We start from the raw sequence: 26,185 nt of genomic DNA, 5'->3' as shown, positions 1-26,185 counted from the left end.
AGCTCTGTTTATATTGACCTCAACGAGGCACACCTGGGGAGGGCGGGCCGGCAGGGTAAGGCTGCCCAGGTCAGCTAATCCACAACCCTCAGGGAATCACATTGTTGAAAATGGACCCCGCTAAGGCAGAAGAGAAGCCAAGGGAAAAAAGGACACAATGCCATTTGCAGCACCGTAGATGAGTCTAGAAGTAATCACGTGACTTGTAGTAAGTCAGAAAGTGAAAGACACATATCATATCATATCACTTATAGGTGTTACCTAAAAATGGATACCAGGGCAGATATTTCCACGGAGAAGGGCAATCACAGATTCATTAAACAAACTTATGGTTCACCAATGGAAAGGTGAGAGGATTGGTTTCTTTACAATATCGGGGTTAACAGACATATACAAACAAAGGTGACATATATAATCACCAAAGACCTACAGAATACCAAGAGAGGACTACTCAACATTCTGTCATAACGTACATGGGAAAAGGATCCCAAGAAGAACAGTCATCTGTATATGTGTAAAAGAACCACATCTTCCACACCTACAACAAGCCAAACATTGTAATCAAACTTGCTGTAATAAAAAATAAAAACTTAAATTAAAAACACGAACAAGAAGTAGTGAGACAAACGTGAGGGGCTTTCTCCTGGCACATTCCATTCTAAATTCCAATCTAGAACACCACTTCCACTGAGGCTCTCTTGCCCTAGTAACCAGATTTGGTAAGGGTGAACTGCTGCCACCTTGTGGCCGTTTCACACAACAGCAGCTTTAATCCCAACGCTAATGGTCAGTTGATATTCAAAATCATTGCAGGCCTGTAAATGACACCTGCCCTGAAAACAAATCCTGGGGTCACATATCGACCAAAAATTTCAAAGGACGTCCATATTTCAAAACGACCGTTTCAAAAGGCATATTTTACGCACATTAGTGTTCTGCTTCTTTTCCTTTCTTTCCTTTTTTGTTAAAAAACACGGGAATGGAAAAAGGCATCCCTGAGAATGGGCGAAAATCATTGCAGACGAATCAATGGACAGAGGCTTAATCTCCAATATATATAAACAGCTCATGCAGCTTAATATTAAAAAAACAAACAACCCCAAAAAATGGGCAGAAGATCTAAAGAGACGTTTCTTCAAAGGAGACACAGAGATGGCCAAGACGCACATGAAAAGCTGCTCAACAGCACTAATTATTAGAGAAATGCAAATCAAAACTACAATGAGGTATCACCTCACACCTGTTAGAATCGGCATCATCAGAAAATCTACAAACAACCAATTCTGGGGAGGGTGTGGACAAAAGGAGCCCTCTTCCACTATTGGTGGGAATGTAAATTGATAGAGTCACTATGGAGAACAGTATGGAGTTTCCTTAAAAAAATTAGAAATAGAATTACCATCTGATCCAGCAATCCCACTTCTGGGCATATACCCAGAGAAAACCGTATTTCAAAAAGGCACATTCACCACAATGTTCGTTGCAGCACTATTTACAATAGCCAGGTAATGGAAGCAACCTAAATGCCCACAGACAGATGAATGGATAAAGATGTGGTACATATATAAAATGGAATATGACTCGGCCATAAAAAGGAATGAAACTGGGTCATCTGTAGAGACATCGATGGATCGAGAGACTGTCATACAGAATGAAGTAAGTCAGAAAGAGGAAAACAAATATTGTATATTAATGCATATATGTGGAGCCTAAAAATGGTACAGATGAACTGGTTTGCAGGGAAGAAATAGAGACACAGAGGTAGAGAACAAACGTATGGACACCAAGTGTGGGAAGCCATGGGGTGGTGGTGGTGGGATGAGTTGGGAGTTTGGGATTGACCTGTATACATGTATATGCATAAAATACATAACTAATAATAACGTGCTGTATAAAAAAATAAATAAAATTTCAAAATTTTAAAAAATAAAATTTAAAAATAAAACAGAAAAAAGTTCTTCCCGTCACACAGATGTATTTATAGGAATGAATTATTTCCATGCTTATATCTATAAATACATAAAAGAGGAATAACATCTAACTTGAAACATAAAAGAAACAAAAAGTGAACCCACGAGTTATACAGAGGAAAACCCTATCACGGCACTTGCTCCAGTGGTAAACAATTCTGAAATTGGTCAGAGGTGGGGAACCATCTCCCATACAGCCAGCAACCCAACCCCCACGCAAGGAGCGTCCTCATTGCAAAGCTGGGGGACCGTGCCGAGGCATCTGTGAGTAAACGTGAGCTGAGCCCCAGGCCAGCTGCTGCTGAACTGTTCCCACCCTTTCCAGGTAAAACACCTGAATATGTACAAGGGCTTGAAAGCCTAGAGGAAGGACCGTGGAGCCACTCCAGCGACAGCACGCAGGCCAACTTGGTGCCTGCAGGCCAGCCAGCGTGTTCCTGGACCCTGGCGCTCTTCCAGAAGCTTTCCATTGCCCTGCCTGAGATACCTCTCCTGTCCCGGCCCCCACTGCTTTTTTCCTTCCTCACCTCTGTCCGGAGAGAAATTCCAGCGGAAGGTATGGGTGACACATCCTCTTCTTTACAGGCGGTAGCCTGGCAACTCCTGCAGAAAGGCCAGCAGAACCCCACTCACACCGGGCCACCCACAAAGCTGTGGCCCCTCACTCCCTCCCACCAGCACAGCCCCGAGACTGCTGACGGGGCAGAGAATATGGAGTCAGGCACAGCTTCAGGGGCTATTGCTGCCTGGAGCTCTGTTTATATTGACCTCAACGAGGCACACCTGGGGAGGGCGGGCCGGCAGGGTAAGGCTGCCCAGGTCAGCTAATCCACAACCCTCAGGGAATCACATTGTTGAAAATGGACCCCGCTAAGGCAGAAGAGAAGCCAAGGGAAAAAAGGACACAATGCCATTTGCAGCACCGTAGATGAGTCTAGAAGTAATCACGTGACTTGTAGTAAGTCAGAAAGTGAAAGACACATATCATATCATATCACTTAGAGGTGTTACCTAAAAATGGATACCAGGGCAGATATTTCCACGGAGAAGGGCAATCACAGATTCATTAAACAAACTTATGGTTCACCAATGGAAAGTTGAGAGGATTGGTTTCTTTACGATATCGGGGTTAACAGACATATACAAACAAAGGTGACATATATAATCACCAAAGACCTACAGAATACCAAGAGAGGACTACTCAACATTCTGTCATAACGTACATGGGAAAAGGATCCCAAGAAGAACAGTCATCTGTATATGTGTAAAAGAGCCACATCTTCCACACCTACAACAAGCCAAACATTGTAATCAAACTTGCTGTAATAAAAAATAAAAACTTAAATTAAAAACACGAACAAGAAGTAGTGAGACAAACGTGAGGGGCTTTCTCCTGGCACATTCCATTCTAAATTCCAATCTAGAACACCACTTCCACTGAGGCTCTCTTGCCCTAGTAACCAGATTTGGTAAGGGCGAACTGCTGCCACCTTGTGGCCGTTTCACACAACAGCAGCTTTAATCCCAACGCTAATGGTCAGTTGATATTCAAAATCATTGCAGGCCTGTAAATGACACCTGCCCTGAAAACAAATCCTGGGGTCACATATCGACCAAAAATTTCAAAGGACGTCCATATTTCAAAACGACCGTTTCAAAAGGCATATTTTACGCACATTAGTGTTCTGCTTCTTTTCCTTTCTTTCCTTTTTTGTTAAAAAACACGGGAATGGAAAAAGGCATCCCTGAGAATTGGCGAAAATCATTGCAGACGAATCAATGGACAGAGGTTTAATCTCCAATATATATAAACAGCTCATGCAGCTTAATATTAAAAAAACAAACAACCCCAAAAAAATGGGCAGAAGATCTAAAGAGACGTTTCTTCAAAGGAGACACAGAGATGGCCAAGACGCACATGAAAAGCTGCTCAACAGCACTAATTATTAGAGAAATGCAAATCAAAACTACAATGAGGTATCACCTCACACCTGTTAGAATCGGCATCATCAGAAAATCTACAAACAACCAATTCTGGGGAGGGTGTGGACAAAAGGAGCCCCCTTCCACTATTGGTGGGAATGTAAATTGATAGAGTCACTATGGAGAACAGTATGGAGTTTCCTTAAAAAAATTAGAAATAGAATTACCATCTGATCCAGCAATCCCACTTCTGGGCATATACCCAGAGAAAACCGTATTTCAAAAAGGCACATTCACCACAATGTTCGTTGCAGCACTATTTACAATAGCCAGGTAATGGAAGCAACCTAAATGCCCACAGACAGATGAATGGATAAAGATGTGGTACATATATAAAATGGAATATGACTCGGCCATAAAAAGGAATGAAACTGGGTCATCTGTAGAGACATCGATGGATCGAGAGACTGTCATACAGAATGAAGTAAGTCAGAAAGAGGAAAACAAATATTGTATATTAATGCATATATGTGCAGCCTAAAAATGGTACAGATGAACTGGTTTGCAGGGAAGAAATAGAGACACAGAGGTAGAGAACAAACGTATGGACACCAAGTGTGGGAAGCCATGGGGTGGTGGTGGTGGGATGAGTTGGGAGTTTGGGATTGACCTGTATACATGTATATGCATAAAATACATAACTAATAATAACGTGCTGTATAAAAAAATAAATAAAATTTCAAAATTTTAAAAAATAAAATTTAAAAATAAACTGAAAAAAGTTCTTCCCGTCACACAGATGTATTTATAGGAATGAATTATTTCCATGCTTATATCTATAAATACATAAAAGAGGAATAACATCTAACTTGAAACATAAAAAAAACAAAAAGTGAACCCACGAGTTATACAGAGGAAAACCCTATCACGGCACTTGCTCCAGTGGTAAACAATTCTGAAATTGGTCAGAGGTGGGGAACCATCTCCCATACAGCCAGCAACCCAACCCCCACGCAAGGAGCGTCCTCATTGCAAAGCTGGGGGACCGTGCCGAGGCATCTGTGAGTAAACGTGAGCTGAGCCCCAGGCCAGCTGCTGCTGAACTCTTCCCACCCTTTCCAGGTAAAACACCTGAATATGTACAAGGGCTTGAAAGCCTAGAGGAAGGGCCTTGGAGCCACTCCAGCGACAGCACGCAGGCCAACTTGGTGCCTGCAGGCCAGCCAGCGTGGTCCTGGACCCTGGCGCTCTTCCAGAAGCTTTCCATTGCCCTGCCTGAGATACCCCTCCTGTCCCGGCCCCCACTGCTTTTTTCCTTCCTCACCTCTGTCCGGAGAGAAATTCCAGCGGAAGGTATGGGTGACACATCCTCTTCTTTACAGGCGGCAGCCTGGCAACTCCTGCAGAAAGGCCAGCAGAACCCCACTCACACCGGGCCACCCACAAAGCTGTGGCCCCTCACTCCCTCCCACCAGCACAGCCCCGAGACTGCTGACGGGGCAGAGAATATGGAGTCAGGCACAGCTTCAGGGGCTATTGCTGCCTGGAGCTCTGTTTATATTGACCTCAACGAGGCACACCTGGGGAGGGCGGGCCGGCAGGGTAAGGCTGCCCAGGTCAGCTAATCCACAACCCTCAGGGAATCACATTGTTGAAAATGGACCCCGCTAAGGCAGAAGAGAAGCCAAGGGAAAAAAGGACACAATGCCATTTGCAGCACCGTAGATGAGTCTAGAAGTAATCACGTGACTTGTAGTAAGTCAGAAAGTGAAAGACACATATCATATCATATCACTTATAGGTGTTACCTAAAAATGGATACCAGGGCAGATATTTCCACGGAGAAGGGCAATCACAGATTCATTAAACAAACTTATGGTTCACAAATGGAAAGGTGAGAGGATTGGTTTCTTTACGATATCGGGGTTAACAGACATATACAAACAAAGGTGACATATATAATCACCAAAGACCTACAGAATACCAAGAGAGGACTACTCAACATTCTGTCATAACGTACATGGGAAAAGGATCCCAAGAAGAACAGTCATCTGTATATGTGTAAAAGAACCACATCTTCCACACCTACAACAAGCCAAACATTGTAATCAAACTTGCTGTAATAAAAAATAAAAAATTAAATTAAAAACACGAACAAGAAGTAGTGAGACAAACGTGAGGGGCTTTCTCCTGGTACATTCCATTCTAAACTCCAATCTAGAACACCACTTCCACTGAGGCTCTCTTGCCCTTGTAACCAGATTTGGTAAGGGTGAACTGCTGCCACCTTGTGGACGTTTCACACAACAGTAGCTTTAATCCCAACGCTAATGGTCAGTTCATATTCAAAATCATTGCAGGCCTGTAAATGACACCTGCCCTGAAAACAAATCCTGGGGTCACATATCGACCAAAAATTTCAAAGGACGTCCATATTTCAAAACGACCGTTTCAAAAGGCATATTTTACGCACATTAGTGTTCTGCTTCTTTTCCTTTCTTTCCTTTTTTGTTAAAAAACACGGGAATGAAAAAAGGCATCCCTCAGGATGGGTGAAAATCGTTGCAGACGAATCAATGGACAGAGGTTTAATCTCCAATATATATAAACAGCTCATGCAGCTTAATATTAAAAAAACAAACAACCCCAAAAAAATGGGCAGAAGATCTAAAGAGACGTTTCTTCAAAGGAGACACTGAGATGGCCAAGACGCACATGAAAAGCTGCTCAACAGCACTAATTATTAGAGAAATGCAAATCAAAACTACAATGAGGTATCACCTCACACCTGTTAGAATCGCCATCATCAGAAAATCTACAAACAACCAATTCTGGGGAGGGTGTGGACAAAAGGAGCCCTCTTCCACTATTGGTGGGAATGTAAATTGATACAGTCACTATGGAGAACAGTATGGAGTTTCCTTAAAAAAACTAGAAATAGAATTACCATCTGATCCAGCAATCCCACTTCTGGGCATATACCCAGAGAAAACCGTATTTCAAAAAGGCACATTCACCACAATGTTCGTTGCAGCACTATTTACAATAGCCAGGTAATGGAAGCAACCTAAATGCCCACAGACAGATGAATGGATAAAGATGTGGTACATATATAAAATGGAATATGACTCGGCCATAAAAAGGAATGAAACTGGGTCATTTGTAGAGACATCGATGGATCGAGAGACTGTCATACAGAATGAAGTAAGTCAGAAAGAGGAAAACAAATATTGTATATTAATGCATATATGTGGAGCCTAAAAATGGTACAGATGAACTGGTTTGCAGGGAAGAAATAGAGACACAGAGGTAGAGAACAAACGTATGGACACCAAGTGTGGGAAGCCATGGGGTGGTGGTGGTGGGATGAGTTGGGAGATTGGGATTGACCTGTATACATGTATATGCATAAAATACATAACTAATAATAACGTGCTGTATAAAAACATAAATAAAATTAAATTTCAAAATTTTAAAAAATAAAATTTAAAAATAAAACAGAAAAAAATTCTTCCCGTCACACAGATGTATTTATAGGAATGAATTATTTCCATGCTTATATTTATAAATACATAAAAGAGGAATAAAATCTAACTTGAACCAAAAAAGAAAAAAAAATTGAACCCACGAGTTATACAGAGGAAAACCCTATCACGGCACTTGCTCCAGCGGTTAACAATTCTGAAATTGGTCAGAGGTGGGGAACCATCTCCCATACAGCCAGCCACCCACCCCCCACACAAGGAGCGTCCTCATTGAAAAGCTGCGGGACCGTGCCGAGGCATCTGTGAGTAAACGTGAGCTGAGCCCCAGGCCAGCTGCTTCTGATCTGTTCCCACCCTTTCCAGGTAAAACACCTGAATATGTACAAGGGCTTGAAAGCCTAGAGGAAGGACCGTGGAGCCACACCAGCGACAGCACGCAGGCCAACTTGGTGCCTGCAGGCCAGCCAGCGTGGTCCTGGACACGGGTGCTCTTCCAGAAGCTTTCCATTGCCCTGCCTGAGATACCCCTCCTGTCCCGGACCCCACTGCTTTTTTCCTTCCTCACCTCTGTCCGGAGAGAAATTCCAGCGGAAGGTATGGGTGACACATCCTCTTCTTTACAGGCGGCAGCCTGGCAACTCCTGCAGAAAGGCCAGCAGAACCCCACTCACACCGGGCCACCCACAAAGCTGTGGCCCCTCACTCCCTCCCACCAGCACAGCCCCGAGACTGCTGACGGGGCAGAGAATATGGAGTCAGGCACAGCTTCAGGGGCTATTGCTGCCTGGAGCTCTGTTTATATTGATCTCAACGAGGCACACCTGGGGAGGGCTGGCCGGCAGTGTAAGGCTGCCCAGGTCAGCTAATCCACAACCCTCAGGGAATCACATTGTTGAAAATGGACCCTGCTAAGGCAGAAGAGAAGCCAAGGGAAAAAAGGACACAATGCCATTTGCAGCACCGTAGATGAGTCTAGAAGTAATTACGTGACTTGTAGTAAGTCAGAAAGTGAAAGACACATATCATATCATATCACTTATAGGTGTTACCTAAAAATGGATACCAGGGCAGATATTTCCACGGAGAAGGGCAATCACAGATTCATTAAACAAACTTATGGTTCACCAATGGTAAGGTGTGAGGATAGGTTTCATTACGATATCGGGGTTAACAGACATATACAAACACAGGTGACATATATACTCACCAAAGACCTACAGAATACCAAGAGAGGACTACTCAACATTCTGTCATAACGTACATGGGAAAAGGATCCCAAGAAGAACAGTCATCTGTATATGTGTAAAAGAACCACATCTTCCACACATACAACAAGCCAAACATTGTAATCAAACTTGCTGTAATAAAAAATAAAAACTTAAATTAAAAACACGAACAAGAAGTAGTGAGACAAACGTGAGGGGCTTTCTCCTGGTACATTCCATTCTAAACTCCAATCTAGAACACCACTTCCACTGAGGCTCTCTTGCCCTAGTAACCAGATTTGGTAAGGGTGAACTGCTGCCACCTTGTGGCCGTTTCACACAACAGCAGCTTTAATCCCAACGCTAATGGTCAGTTGATATTCAAAATCATTGCAGGCCTGTAAATGACACCTGCCCTGAAAACAAATCCTGGGGTCACATATCGACCAAAAATTTCAAAGGACGTCCATATTTCAAAACGACCGTTTCAAAAGGCATATTTTACGCACATTAGTGTTCTGCTTCTTTTCCTTTCTTTCCTTTTTTGTTAAAAAAAACGGAAATGAAAAAAGGCATCCCTCAGGATGGGTGAAAATCGTTGCAAACGAATCAATGGACACAGGTTTAATCTCCAATATATATAAACAGCTCATGCAGCTTAATATTAAAAAAACAAACAACCCCAAAAAAATGGGCAGAAGATCTAAAGAGACGTTTCTTCAAAGGAGACACTGAGATGGCCAAGACGCACATGAAAAGCTGCTCAACAGCACTAATTATTAGAGAAATGCAAATCAAAACTACAATGAGGTATCACCTCACACCTGTTAGAATCGCCATCATCAGAAAATCTACAAACAACCAATTCTGGGGAGGGTGTGGACAAAAGGAGCCCTCTTCCACTATTGGTGGGAATGTAAATTGATACAGTCACTATGGAGAACAGTATGGAGTTTCCTTAAAAAAACTAGAAATAGAATTACCATCTGATCCAGCAATCCCACTTCTGGGCATATACCCAGAGAAAACCGTATTTCAAAAAGGCACATTCACCACAATGTTCGTTGCAGCACTATTTACAATAGCCAGGTAATGGAAGCAACCTAAATGCCCACAGACAGATGAATGGATAAAGATGTGGTACATATATAAAATGGAATATGACTCGGCCATAAAAAGGAATGAAACTGGGTCATTTGTAGAGACATCGATGGATCGAGAGACTGTCATACAGAATGAAGTAAGTCAGAAAGAGGAAAACAAATATTGTATATTAATGCATATATGTGGAGCCTAAAAATGGTACAGATGAACTGGTTTGCAGGGAAGAAATAGAGACACAGAGGTAGAGAACAAACGTATGGACACCAAGTGTGGGAAGCCATGGGGTGGTGGTGGTGGGATGAGTTGGGAGTTTGGGATTGACCTGTATACATGTATATGCATAAAATACATAACTAATAATAACGTGCTGTATAAAAAAATAAATAAAATTTCAAAATATTAAAAAATAAAATTTAAAAATAAAACAGAAAAAAGTTCTTCCCGTCACACCGATGTATTTATAGGAATGAATTATTTCCATGCTTATATCTATAAATACATAAAAGAGGAATAACATCTAACTTGAAACATAAAAGAAACAAAATGTGAACCCACGAGTTATACAGAGGAAAACCCTATCACGGCACTTGCTCCAGTGGTAAACAATTCTGAAATTGGTCAGAGGTGGGGAACCATCTCCCATACAGCCAGCAACCCAACCCCCACGCAAGGAGCGTCCTCATTGCAAAGCTGGGGGACCGTGCCGAGGCATCTGTGAGTAAACGTGAGCTGAGCCCCAGGCCAGCTGCTGCTGAACTGTTCCCACCGTTTCCAGGTAAAACACCTGAATATGTACAAGGGCTTGAAAGCCTAGAGGAAGGACCGTGGAGCCACACCAGCGACAGCACGCAGGCCAACTTGGTGCCTGCAGGCCAGCCAGCGTGTTCCTGGACCCTGGCGCTCTTCCAGAAGCTTTCCATTGCCCTGCCTGAGATACCCCACCTGTCCCGGAACCCACTGCTTTTTTCCTTCCTCACCTCTGTCCGGAGAGAAATTCCAGCGGAAGGTATGGGTGACACATCCTCTTCTTTACAGGCGGCAGTCTGGCAACTCCTGCAGAAAGGCCAGCAGAACCCCACTCACACCGGGACACCCACAAAGCTGTGGCCCCTCACTCCCTCCCACCAGCACAGCCCCGAGACTGCTGACGGGGCAGAGAATATGGAGTCAGGCACAGCTTCAGGGGCTATTGCTGCCTGGAGCTCTGTTTATATTGACCTCAACGAGGCACACCTGGGGAGGGCGGGCCGGCAGGGTAAGGCTGCCCAGGTCAGCTAATCCACAACCCTCAGGGAATCACATTGTTGAAAATGGACCCCGCTAAGGCAGAAGAGAAGCCAAGGGAAAAAAGGACACAATGCCATTTGCAGCACCGTAGATGAGTCTAGAAGTAATCACGTGACTTGTAGTAAGTCAGAAAGTGAAAGACACATATCATATCATATCACTTATAGGTGTTACCTAAAAATGGATACCAGGGCAGATATTTCCACGGAGAAGGGCAATCACAGATTCATTAAACAAACTTATGGTTCACCAATGGAAAGGTGTGAGGATTGGTTTCATTACGATATCGGGGTTAACAGACATATACAAACACAGGTGACATATATAATCACCAAAGACCTACAGAATACCAAGAGAGGACTACTCAACATTCTGTCATAACGTACATGGGAAAAGGATCCCAAGAAGAACAGTCATCTGTATATGTGTAAAAGAACCACATCTTCCACACCTACAACAAGCCAAACATTGTAATCAAACTTGCTGTAATAAAAAATAAAAACTTAAATTAAAAACACGAACAAGAAGTAGTGAGACAAACGTGAGGGGCTTTCTCCTGGTACATTCCATTCTAAACTCCAATCTAGAACACCACTTCCACTGAGGCTCTCTTGCCCTAGTAACCAGATTTGGTAAGGGTGAACTGCTGCCACCTTGTGGCCGTTTCACACAACAGCAGCTTTAATCCCAATGCTAATGGTCAGTTGATATTCAAAATCATTGCAGGCCTGTAAATGACACCTGCCCTGAAAACAAATCCTGGGGTCACATATCGACCAAAAATTTCAAAGGACGTCCATATTTCAAAACGACCGTTTCAAAAGGCATATTTTACGCACATTAGTGTTCTGCTTCTTTTCCTTTCTTTCCTTTTTTGTTAAAAAACACGGGAATGGAAAAAGGCATCCCTCAGAATGGGCGAAAATCGTTGCAGACGAATCAATGGACAGAGGTTTAATCTCCAATATATATAAACAGCTCATGCAGCTTAATATTAAAAAAACAAACAACCCAAAAAAAATGGGCAGAAGATCTAAAGAGACGTTTCTTCAAAGGAGACACAGAGATGGCCAAGACGCACATGAAAAGCTGCTCAACAGCACTAATTATTAGAGAAATGCAAATCAAATCTACAATGAGGTATCACCTCACACCTGTTAGAATCGGCATCATCAGAAAATCTACAAACAACCAATTCTGGGGAGGGTGTGGACAAAAGGAACCCTCTTCCACTATTGGTGGGAATGTAAATAGATACAGTCCCTATGGAGAACAGTATGGAGTTTCCTTAAAAAAACTAGAAATAGAATTACCATCTGATCCAGCAATCCCACTTCTGGGCATATACCCAGAGAAAACCGTATTTCAAAAAGGCACATTCACCACAATGTTCGTTGCAGCACTATTTACAATAGCCAGGTAATGGAAGCAACCTAAATGCCCACAGACAGATGAATGGATAAAGATGTGGTACATATATAAAATGGAATATGACTCGGCCATAAAAAGGTATGAAACTGGGTCATCTGTAGAGACATCGATGGATCGAGAGACTGTCATACAGAATGAAGTAAGTCAGAAAGAGGAAAACAAATATTGTATATTAATGCATATATGTGGAGCCTAAAAATGGTACAGATGAACTGGTTTGCAGGGAAGAAATAGAGACACAGAGGTAGAGAACAAACGTATGGACACCAAGTGTGGGAAGCCATGGGGTGGTGGTGGTGGGATGAGTTGGGAGTTTGGGATTGACCTGTATACATGTATATGCATAAAATACATATCTAATAATAACGTGCTGTATAAAAAAATAAATAAAATTTCAAAATTTTAAAAAATAAAATTTAAAAATAAAACAGAAAAAAGTTCTTCCCGTCACACAGATGTATTTATAGGAATGAATTATTTCCATGCTTATATCTATAAATACATAAAAGAGGAATAACATCTAACTTGAAACATAAAAGAAACAAAAAGTGAACCCACGAGTTATACAGAGGAAAACCCTATCACGGCACTTGCTCCAGTGGTAAACAATTCTGAAATTGGTCAGAGGTGGGGAACCATCTCCCATACAGCCAGCAACCCAACCCCCACGCAAGGAGCGTCCTCATTGCAAAGCTGGGGGACCGTGCCGAGGCATCTGTGAGTAAACGTGAGCTGAGCCCCAGGCCAGCTGCTGCTGAACTGTTCCCACCCTTTCCAGGTAAAACACCTGAATATGTACAAGGGCTTGAAAGCCTAGAGGAAGGACCGTGGAGCCACTCCAGCGACAGCACGCAGGCCAACTTGGTGCCTGCAGGCCAGCCAGCGTGGTCCTGGACCCTGGCGCTCTTCCAGAAGCTTTCCATTGCCCTGCCTGAGATACCCCTCCTGTCCCGGCCCCCACTGCTTTTTTCCTTCCTCACCTCTGTCCGGAGAGAAATTCCAGCGGAAGGTATCGGTGACACATCCTCTTCTTTACAGGCGGTAGCCTGGCAACTCCTGCAGAAAGGCCAGCAGAACCCCACTCACACCGGGCCACCCACAAAGCTGTGGCCCCTCCCTCCCTCCCACCAGCACAGCCCCGAGACTGCTGACGGGGCAGAGAATATGGAGTCAGGCACAGCTTCAGGGGCTATTGCTGCCTGGAGCTCTGTTTATATTGACCTCAACGAGGCACACCTGGGGAGGGCGGGCCGGCAGGGTAAGGCTGCCCAGGTCAGCTAATCCACAACCCTCAGGGAATCACATTGTTGAAAATGGACCCCGCTAAGGCAGAAGAGAAGCCAAGGGAAAAAAGGACACAATGCCATTTGCAGCACCGTAGATGAGTCTAGAAGTAATCACGTGACTTGTAGTAAGTCAGAAAGTGAAAGACACATATCATATCATATCACTTATAGGTGTTACCTAAAAATGGATACCAGGGCAGATATTTCCACGGAGAAGGGCAATCACAGATTCATTAAACAAACTTATGGTTCACCAATGGAAAGGTGAGAGGATTGGTTTCTTTACAATATCGGGGTTAACAGACATATACAAACAAAGGTGACATATATAATCACCAAAGACCTACAGAATACCAAGAGAGGACTACTCAACATTCTGTCATAACGTACATGGGAAAAGGATCCCAAGAAGAACAGTCATCTGTATATGTGTAAAAGAACCACATCTTCCACACCTACAACAAGCCAAACATTGTAATCAAACTTGCTGTAATAAAAAATAAAAACTTAAATTAAAAACACGAACAAGAAGTAGTGAGACAAACGTGAGGGGCTTTCTCCTGGCACATTCCATTCTAAATTCCAATCTAGAACACCACTTCCACTGAGGCTCTCTTGCCCTAGTAACCAGATTTGGTAAGGGTGAACTGCTGCCACCTTGTGGCCGTTTCACACAACAGCAGCTTTAATCCCAACGCTAATGGTCAGTTGATATTCAAAATCATTGCAGGCCTGTAAATGACACCTGCCCTGAAAACAAATCCTGGGGTCACATATCGACCAAAAATTTCAAAGGACGTCCATATTTCAAAACGACCGTTTCAAAAGGCATATTTTACGCACATTAGTGTTCTGCTTCTTTTCCTTTCTTTCCTTTTTTGTTAAAAAACACGGGAATGGAAAAAGGCATCCCTGAGAATGGGCGAAAATCATTGCAGACGAATCAATGGACAGAGGCTTAATCTCCAATATATATAAACAGCTCATGCAGCTTAATATTAAAAAAACAAACAACCCCAAAAAATGGGCAGAAGATCTAAAGAGACGTTTCTTCAAAGGAGACACAGAGATGGCCAAGACGCACATGAAAAGCTGCTCAACAGCACTAATTATTAGAGAAATGCAAATCAAAACTACAATGAGGTATCACCTCACACCTGTTAGAATCGGCATCATCAGAAAATCTACAAACAACCAATTCTGGGGAGGGTGTGGACAAAAGGAGCCCTCTTCCACTATTGGTGGGAATGTAAATTGATAGAGTCACTATGGAGAACAGTATGGAGTTTCCTTAAAAAAATTAGAAATAGAATTACCATCTGATCCAGCAATCCCACTTCTGGGCATATACCCAGAGAAAACCGTATTTCAAAAAGGCACATTCACCACAATGTTCGTTGCAGCACTATTTACAATAGCCAGGTAATGGAAGCAACCTAAATGCCCACAGACAGATGAATGGATAAAGATGTGGTACATATATAAAATGGAATATGACTCGGCCATAAAAAGGAATGAAACTGGGTCATCTGTAGAGACATCGATGGATCGAGAGACTGTCATACAGAATGAAGTAAGTCAGAAAGAGGAAAACAAATATTGTATATTAATGCATATATGTGGAGCCTAAAAATGGTACAGATGAACTGGTTTGCAGGGAAGAAATAGAGACACAGAGGTAGAGAACAAACGTATGGACACCAAGTGTGGGAAGCCATGGGGTGGTGGTGGTGGGATGAGTTGGGAGTTTGGGATTGACCTGTATACATGTATATGCATAAAATACATAACTAATAATAACGTGCTGTATAAAAAAATAAATAAAATTTCAAAATTTTAAAAAATAAAATTTAAAAATAAAACAGAAAAAAGTTCTTCCCGTCACACAGATGTATTTATAGGAATGAATTATTTCCATGCTTATATCTATAAATACATAAAAGAGGAATAACATCTAACTTGAAACATAAAAGAAACAAAAAGTGAACCCACGAGTTATACAGAGGAAAACCCTATCACGGCACTTGCTCCAGTGGTAAACAATTCTGAAATTGGTCAGAGGTGGGGAACCATCTCCCATACAGCCAGCAACCCAACCCCCACGCAAGGAGCGTCCTCATTGCAAAGCTGGGGGACTGTGCCGAGGCATCTGTGAGTAAACGTGAGCTGAGCCCCAGGCCAGCTGCTGCTGAACTGTTCCCACCCTTTCCAGGTAAAACACCTGAATATGTACAAGGGCTTGAAAGCCTAGAGGAAGGACCGTGGAGCCACTCCAGCGACAGCACGCAGGCCAACTTGGTGCCTGCAGGCCAGCCAGCGTGGTCCTGGACCCTGGCGCTCTTCCAGAAGCTTTCCATTGCCCTGCCTGAGATACCTCTCCTGTCCCGGCCCCCACTGCTTTTTTCCTTCCTCACCTCTGTCCGGAGAGAAATTCCAGCGGAAGGTATGGGTGACACATCCTCTTCTTTACAGGCGGTAGCCTGGCAACTCCTGCAGAAAGGCCAGCAGAACCCCACTCACACCGGGCCACCCACAAAGCTGTGGCCCCTCACTCCCTCCCACCAGCACAGCCCCGAGACTGCTGACGGGGCAGAGAATATGGAGTCAGGCACAGCTTCAGGGGCTATTGCTGCCTGGAGCTCTGTTTATATTGACCTCAACGAGGCACACCTGGGGAGGGCGGGCCGGCAGGGTAAGGCTGCCCAGGTCAGCTAATCCACAACCCTCAGGGAATCACATTGTTGAAAATGGACCCCGCTAAGGCAGAAGAGAAGCCAAGGGAAAAAAGGACACAATGCCATTTGCAGCACCGTAGATGAGTCTAGAAGTAATCACGTGACTTGTAGTAAGTCAGAAAGTGAAAGACACATATCATATCATATCACTTAGAGGTGTTACCTAAAAATGGATACCAGGGCAGATATTTCCATGGAGAAGGGCAATCACAGATTCATTAAACAAACTTATGGTTCACCAATGGAAAGGTGAGAGGATTGGTTTCTTTACGATATCGGGGTTAACAGACATATACAAACACAGGTGACATATATAATCACCAAAGACCTACAGAATACCAAGAGAGGACTACTCAACATTCTGTCATAACGTACATGGGAAAAGGATCCCAAGAAGAACAGTCATCTGTATATGTGTAAAAGAGCCACATCTTCCACACCTATAACAAGCCAAACATTGTAATCAAACTTGCTGTAATAAAAAATAAAAACTTAAATTTAAAACACGAACAAGAAGTAGTGAGACAAACGTGAGGGGCTTTCTCCTGGCACATTCCATTCCAAATTCCAATCTAGAACACCACTTCCACTGAGGCTCTCTTGCCCTAGTAACCAGATTTGGTAAGGGCGAACTGCTGCCACCTTGTGGCCGTTTCACACAACAGCAGCTTTAATCCCAACGCTAATGGTCAGTTGATATTCAAAATCATTGCAGGCCTGTAAATGACACCTGCCCTGAAAACAAATCCTGGGGTCACATATCGACCAAAAATTTCAAAGGACGTCCATATTTCAAAACGACCGTTTCAAAAGGCATATTTTACGCACATTAGTGTTCTGCTTCTTTTCCTTTCTTTCCTTTTTTGTTAAAAAACACGGGAATGGAAAAAGGCATCCCTGAGAATTGGCGAAAATCATTGCAGACGAATCAATGGACAGAGGTTTAATCTCCAATATATATAAACAGCTCATGCAGCTTAATATTAAAAAAACAAACAACCCCAAAAAAATGGGCAGAAGATCTAAAGAGACGTTTCTTCAAAGGAGACACAGAGATGGCCAAGACGCACATGAAAAGCTGCTCAACAGCACTAATTATTAGAGAAATGCAAATCAAAACTACAATGAGGTATCACCTCACACCTGTTAGAATCGGCATCATCAGAAAATCTACAAACAACCAATTCTGGGGAGGGTGTGGACAAAAGGAGCCCTCTTCCACTATTGGTGGGAATGTAAATTGATAGAGTCACTATGGAGAACAGTATGGAGTTTCCTTAAAAAAATTAGAAATAGAATTACCATCTGATCCAGCAATCCCACTTCTGGGCATATACCCAGAGAAAACCGTATTTCAAAAAGGCACATTCACCACAATGTTCGTTGCAGCACTATTTACAATAGCCAGGTAATGGAAGCAACCTAAATGCCCACAGACAGATGAATGGATAAAGATGTGGTACATATATAAAATGGAATATGACTCGGCCATAAAAAGGAATGAAACTGGGTCATCTGTAGAGACATCGATGGATCGAGAGACTGTCATACAGAATGAAGTAAGTCAGAAAGAGGAAAACAAATATTGTATATTAATGCATATATGTGGAGCCTAAAAATGGTACAGATGAACTGGTTTGCAGGGAAGAAATAGAGACACAGAGGTAGAGAACAAACGTATGGACACCAAGTGTGGGAAGCCATGGGGTGGTGGTGGTGGGATGAGTTGGGAGTTTGGGATTGACCTGTATACATGTATATGCATAAAATACATAACTAATAATAACGTGCTGTATAAAAAAATAAATAAAATTTCAAAATTTTAAAAAATAAAATTTAAAAATAAAACAGAAAAAAGTTCTTCCCGTCACACAGATGTATTTATAGGAATGAATTATTTCCATGCTTATATCTATAAATACATAAAAGAGGAATAACATCTAACTTGAAACATAAAAGAAACAAAAAGTGAACCCACGAGTTATACAGAGGAAAACCCTATCACGGCACTTGCTCCAGTGGTAAACAATTCTGAAATTGGTCAGAGGTGGGGAACCATCTCCCATACAGCCAGCAACCCAACCCCCACGCAAGGAGCGTCCTCATTGCAAAGCTGGGGGACCGTGCCGAGGCATCTGTGAGTAAACGTGAGCTGAGCCCCAGGCCAGCTGCTGCTGAACTGTTCCCACCCTTTCCAGGTAAAACACCTGAATATGTACAAGGGCTTGAAAGCCTAGAGGAAGGACCGTGGAGCCACACCAGCGACAGCACGCAGGCCAACTTGGTGCCTGCAGGCCAGCCAGCGTGGTCCTGGACCCTGGCGCTCTTCCAGAAGCTTTCCATTGCCCTGCCTGAGATACCCCTCCTGTCCCGGACCCCACTGCTTTTTTCCTTCCTCACCTCTGTCCGGAGAGAAATTCCAGCGGAAGGTATGGGTGACACATCCTCTTCTTTACAGGCGGCAGCCTGGCAACTCCTGCAGAAAGGCCAGCAGAACCCCACTCACACCGGGCCACCCACAAAGCTGTGGCCCCTCACTCCCTCCCACCAGCACAGCCCCGAGACTGCTGACGGGGCAGAGAATATGGAGTCAGGCACAGCTTCAGGGGCTATTGCTGCCTGGAGCTCTGTTTATATTGACCTCAACGAGGCACACCTGGGGAGGGCGGGCCGGCAGGGTAAGGCTGCCCAGGTCAGCTAATCCACAACCCTCAGGGAATCACATTGTTGAAAATGGACCCCGCTAAGGCAGAAGAGAAGCCAAGGGAAAAAAGGACACAATGCCATTTGCAGCACCGTAGATGAGTCTAGAAGTAATCACGTGACTTGTAGTAAGTCAGAAAGTGAAAGACACATATCATATCATATCACTTAGAGGTGTTACCTAAAAATGGATACCAGGGCAGATATTTCCACGGAGAAGGGCAATCACAGATTCATTAAACAAACTTATGGTTCACCAATGGAAAGGTGTGAGGATTGGTTTCATTACGATATCGGGGTTAACAGACATATACAAACACAGGTGACATATATAATCACCAAAGACCTACAGAATACCAAGAGAGGACTACTCAACATTCTGTCATAACGTACATGGGAAAAGGATCCCAAGAAGAACAGTCATCTGCATATGTGTAAAAGAACCACATCTTCCACACCTACAACAAGCCAAACATTGTAATCAAACTTGCTGTAATAAAAAATAAAAAAATTAAATTAAAAACACGAACAAGAAGTAGTGAGACAAACGTGAGGGGCTTTCTCCTGGCACATTCCATTCTAAACTCCAATCTAGAACACCACTTCCACTGAGGCTCTCTTGCCCTAGTAACCAGATTTGGTAAGGGTGAACTGCTGCCACCTTGTGGCCGTTTCACACAACAGCAGCTTTAATCCCAGCGCTAATGGTCAGTTGATATTCAAAATCATTGCAGGCCTGTAAATGACACCTGCCCTGAAAACAAATCCTGGGGTCACATATCGACCAAAAATTTCAAAGGACGTCCATATTTCAAAACGACCGTTTCAAAAGGCATATTTTACGCACATTAGTGTTCTGCTTCTTTTCCTTTCTTTCCTTTTTTGTTAAAAAACACGGGAATGAAAAAAGGCATCCCTCAGGATGGGTGAAAATCGTTGCAGACGAATCAATGGACAGAGGTTTAATCTCCAATATATATAAACAGCTCATGCAGCTTAATATTAAAAAAACAAACAACCCCAAAAAAATGGGCAGAAGATCTAAAGAGACGTTTCTTCAAAGGAGACACTGAGATGGCCAAGACGCACATGAAAAGCTGCTCAACAGCACTAATTATTAGAGAAATGCAAATCAAAACTACAATGAGGTATCACCTCACACCTGTTAGAATCGGCATCATCAGAAAATCTACAAACAACCAATTCTGGGGAGGGTGTGGACAAAAGGAGCCCTCTTCCACTATTGGTGGGAATGTAAATTGATACAGTCACTATGGAGAACAGTATGGAGTTTCCTTAAAAAAACTAGAAATAGAATTACCATCTGATCCAGCAATCCCACTTCTGGGCATATACCCAGAGAAAACCGTATTTCAAAAAGGCACATTCACCACAATGTTCGTTGCAGCACTATTTACAATAGCCAGGTAATGGAAGCAACCTAAATGCCCACAGACAGATGAATGGATAAAGATGTGGTACATATATAAAATGGAATATGACTCGGCCATAAAAAGGAATGAAACTGGGTCATTTGTAGAGACATCGATGGATCGAGAGACTGTCATACAGAATGAAGTAAGTCAGAAAGAGGAAAACAAATATTGTATATTAATGCATATATGTGGAGCCTAAAAATGGTACAGATGAACTGGTTTGCAGGGAAGAAATAGAGACACAGAGGTAGAGAACAAACGTATGGACACCAAGTGTGGGAAGCCATGGGGTGGTGGTGGTGGGATGAGTTGGGAGATTGGGATTGACCTGTATACATGTATATGCATAAAATACATAACTAATAATAACGTGCTGTATAAAAACATAAATAAAATTAAATTTCAAAATTTTAAAAAATAAAATTTAAAAATAAAACAGAAAAAAATTCTTCCCGTCACACAGATGTATTTATAGGAATGAATTATTTCCATGCTTATATTTATAAATACATAAAAGAGGAATAAAATCTAACTTGAACCAAAAAAGAAAAAAAAATTGAACCCACGAGTTATACAGAGGAAAACCCTATCACGGCACTTGCTCCAGCGGTTAACAATTCTGAAATTGGTCAGAGGTGGGGAACCATCTCCCATACAGCCAGCCACCCACCCCCCACACAAGGAGCGTCCTCATTGAAAAGCTGCGGGACCGTGCCGAGGCATCTGTGAGTAAACGTGAGCTGAGCCCCAGGCCAGCTGCTTCTGATCTGTTCCCACCCTTTCCAGGTAAAACACCTGAATAGGTACAAGGGCTTGAAAGCCTAGAGGAAGGACCGTGGAGCCACTCCAGCGACAGCACGCAGGCCAACTTGGTGCCTGCAGGCCAGCCAGCGTGGTCCTGGACCCTGGCGCTCTTCCAGAAGCTTTCCATTGCCCTGCCTGAGATACCCCTCCTGTCCCGGACCCCACTGCTTTTTTCCTTCCTCACCTCTGCCGGAGAGAAATTCCAGCGGAAGTATGGGTGACACATCCTCTTCTTTACAGTTGGCAGCCTGGCAACTCCTGCAGAAAGTCCAGCAGAGTCCCACTCACACCGGGCCACTCACAAAGCTGTGGCCCCTCACACCCTCCCACCAGCACAGCCCCGAGACTGCTGACGGGGCAGAGAATATGGAGTCAGGCACAGCTTCAGGGGCTATTGCTGCCTGGAGCTCTGTTTATATTGACCTCAACGAGGCACACCTGGGGAGGGCGGGCCGGCAGGTTAAGGGTGTCCAGGTCAGCTAATCCACAACCCTCAGGGAATCATATTGTTGAAAATGGACCTCACTAAGGCAGAATAGAAGCCAAGGGAAAAAAGGACAAAATGTCATTTGCAGCCCCGTAGATGAGTCTAGAAGTAATCACGTGACATGTAGTAAGTCAGAAAGTGAAAGACACATATCATATCATATCACTTAGAGGTGTTACCTAAAAATGGATACCAGGGCAGATATTTCCACGGAGAAGGGCAATCACAGATTCATTAAACAAACTTATGGTTCACCAATGGAAAGGTGTGAGGATTGGTTTCATTACGATATCGGGGTTAACAGACATATACAAACACAGGTGACATATATACTCACCAAAGACCTACAGAATACCAAGAGAGGACTACTCAACATTCTGTCATAACGTACATGGGAAAAGGATCCAAGGAAGAACAGACATCTGTATATGTGTAAAAGAACCACATCTTCCACACCTACAACAAGCCAAACATTGTAATCAAACTTGCTGTAATAAAAAATAAAAACTTAAATTAAAAACACGAACAAGAAGTAGTGAGACAAACGTGAGGGGCTTTCTCCTGGTACATTCCATTCTAAACTCCAATCTAGAACACCACTTCCACTGAGGCTCTCTTGCCCTAGTAACCAGATTTGGTAAGGGTGAACTGCTGCCACCTTGTGGCCGTTTCACACAACAGCAGCTTTAATCCCAACGCTAATGGTCAGTTGATATTCAAAATCATTGCAGGCCTGTAAATGACACCTGCCCTGAAAACAAATCCTGGGGTCACATATCGACCAAAAATTTCAAAGGACGTCCATATTTCAAAACGACCGTTTCAAAAGGCATATTTTACGCACATTAGTGTTCTGCTTCTTTTCCTTTCTTTCCTTTTTTGTTAAAAAAAACGGAAATGAAAAAAGGCATCCCTCAGGATGGGTGAAAATCGTTACAAACGAATCAATGGACACAGGTTTAATCTCCAATATATATAAACAGCTCATGCAGCTTAATATTAAAAAAACAAACAACCCCAAAAAAATGGGCAGAAGATCTAAAGAGACGTTTCTTCAAAGGAGACACTGAGATGGCCAAGACGCACATGAAAAGCTGCTCAACAGCACTAATTATTAGAGAAATGCAAATCAAAACTACAATGAGGTATCACCTCACACCTGTTAGAATCGCCATCATCAGAAAATCTACAAACAACCAATTCTGGGGAGGGTGTGGACAAAAGGAGCCCTCTTCCACTATTGGTGGGAATGTAAATTGATACAGTCACTATGGAGAACAGTATGGAGTTTCCTTAAAAAAACTAGAAATAGAATTACCATCTGATCCAGCAATCCCACTTCTGGGCATATACCCAGAGAAAACCGTATTTCAAAAAGGCACATTCACCACAATGTTCGTTGCAGCACTATTTACAATAGCCAGGTAATGGAAGCAACCTAAATGCCCACAGACAGATGAATGGATAAAGATGTGGTACATATATAAAATGGAATATGACTCGGCCATAAAAAGGAATGAAACTGGGTCATTTGTAGAGACATCGATGGATCGAGAGACTGTCATACAGAATGAAGTAAGTCAGAAAGAGGAAAACAAATATTGTATATTAATGCATATATGTGGAGCCTAAAAATGGTACAGATGAACTGGTTTGCAGGGAAGAAATAGAGACACAGAGGTAGAGAACAAACGTATGGACACCAAGTGTGGGAAGCCATGGGGTGGTGGTGGTGGGATGAGTTGGGAGTTTGGGATTGACCTGTATACATGTAGATGCATAAAATACATAACTAATAATAACGTGCTGTATAAAAAAATAAATAAAATTTCAAAATTTTAAAAAATAAAATTTAAAAATAAAACAGAAAAAAGTTCTTCCCGTCACACCGATGTATTTATAGGAATGAATTATTTCCATGCTTATATCTATAAATACATAAAAGAGGAATAACATCTAACTTGAAACATAAAAGAAACAAAATGTGAACCCACGAGTTATACAGAGGAAAACCCTATCACGGCACTTGCTCCAGTGGTAAACAATTCTGAAATTGGTCAGAGGTGGGGAACCATCTCCCATACAGCCAGCAACCCAACCCCCACGCAAGGAGCATCCTCATTGCAAAGCTGGGGGACCGTGCCGAGGCATCTGTGAGTAAACGTGAGCTGAGCCCCAGGCCAGCTGCTGCTGAACTGTTCCCACCGTTTCCAGGTAAAACACCTGAATATGTACAAGGGCTTGAAAGCCTAGAGGAAGGACCGTGGAGCCACACCAGCGACAGCACGCAGGCCAACTTGGTGCCTGCAGGCCAGCCAGCGTGTTCCTGGTCCCTGGCGCTCTTCCAGAAGCTTTCCATTGCCCTGCCTGAGATACCCCACCTGTCCCGGACCCCACTGCTTTTTTCCTTCCTCACCTCTGTCCGGAGAGAAATTCCAGCGGAAGGTATGGGTGACACATCCTCTTCTTTACAGGCGGCAGTCTGGCAACTCCTGCAGAAAGGCCAGCCGAACCCCACTCACACCGGGACACCCACAAAGCTGTGGCCCCTCACTCCCTCCCACCAGCACAGCCCCGAGACTGCTGACGGGGCAGAGAATATGGAGTCAGGCACAGCTTCAGGGGCTATTGCTGCCTGGAGCTCTGTTTATATTGACCTCAACGAGGCACACCTGGGGAGGGCGGGCCGGCAGGGTAAGGCTGCCCAGGTCAGCTAATCCACAACCCTCAGGGAATCACATTGTTGAAAATGGACCCCGCTAAGGCAGAAGAGAAGCCAAGGGAAAAAAGGACACAATGCCATTTGCAGCACCGTAGATGAGTCTAGAAGTAATCACGTGACTTGTAGTAAGTCAGAAAGTGAAAGACACATATCATATCATATCACTTATAGGTGTTACCTAAAAATGGATACCAGGGCAGATATTTCCACGGAGAAGGGCAATCACAGATTCATTAAACAAACTTATGGTTCACCAATGGAAAGGTGTGAGGATTGGTTTCATTACGATATCGGGGTTAACAGACATATACAAACACAGGTGACATATATAATCACCAAAGACCTACAGAATACCAAGAGAGGACTACTCAACATTCTGTCATAACGTACATGGGAAAAGGATCCCAAGAAGAACAGTCATCTGTATATGTGTAAAAGAACCACATCTTCCACACCTACAACAAGCCAAACATTGTAATCAAACTTGCTGTAATAAAAAATAAAAACTTAAATTAAAAACACGAACAAGAAGTAGTGAGACAAACGTGAGGGGCTTTCTCCTGGTACATTCCATTCTAAACTCCAATCTAGAACACCACTTCCACTGAGGCTCTCTTGCCCTAGTAACCAGATTTGGTAAGGGTGAACTGCTGCCACCTTGTGGCCGTTTCACACAACAGCAGCTTTAATCCCAACGCTAATGGTCAGTTGATATTCAAAATCATTGCAGGCCTGTAAATGACACCTGCCCTGAAAACAAATCCTGGGGTCACATATCGACCAAAAATTTCAAAGGACGTCCATATTTCAAAACGACCGTTTCAAAAGGCATATTTTACGCACATTAGTGTTCTGCTTCTTTTCCTTTCTTTCCTTTTTTGTTAAAAAACACGGGAATGGAAAAAGGCATCCCTCAGAATGGGCGAAAATCGTTGCAGACGAATCAATGGACAGAGGTTTAATCTCCAATATATAAAAACAGCTCATGCAGCTTAATATTAAAAAAACAAACAACCCAAAAAAAATGGGCAGAAGATCTAAAGAGACGTTTCTTCAAAGGAGACACAGAGATGGCCAAGACGCACATGAAAAGCTGCTCAACAGCACTAATTATTAGAGAAATGCAAATCAAAACTACAATGAGGTATCACCTCACACCTGTTAGAATCGGCATCATCAGAAAATCTACAAACAACCAATTCTGGGGAGGGTGTGGACAAAAGGAGCCCTCTTCCACTATTGGTGGGAATGTAAATTGATACAGTCACTATGGAGAACAGTATGGAGTTTCCTTAAAAAAACTAGAAATAGAATTACCATCTGATCCAGCAATCCCACTTCTGGGCATATACCCAGAGAAAACCGTAATTCCAAAAGGCACATTCACCACAATGTTCGTTGCAGCACTATTTACAATAGCCAGGTAATGGAAGCAACCTAAATGCCCACAGACAGATGAATGGATAAAGATGTGGTACATATATGGGGCTTCCCTGGTGGCGCAGTGGTTGAGAGTCCGCCTGCCGATGCAGGGGACACGGGTTCGTGCCCCGGTCCGGGAAGATCCCACATGCCGCGGAGCAGCTGGGCCCGTGAGCCATGGCCAC

Source organism: Mesoplodon mirus (genome assembly GCF_964341445.2).
Source record: "Mesoplodon mirus genome assembly, chromosome: 11".
Classification (NCBI taxonomy): Eukaryota; Metazoa; Chordata; class Mammalia; order Artiodactyla; family Ziphiidae; genus Mesoplodon; species Mesoplodon mirus.
The sequence above is the reverse complement of the archived record's forward strand: the minus strand, read 5'-3'. Positions refer to the sequence as shown.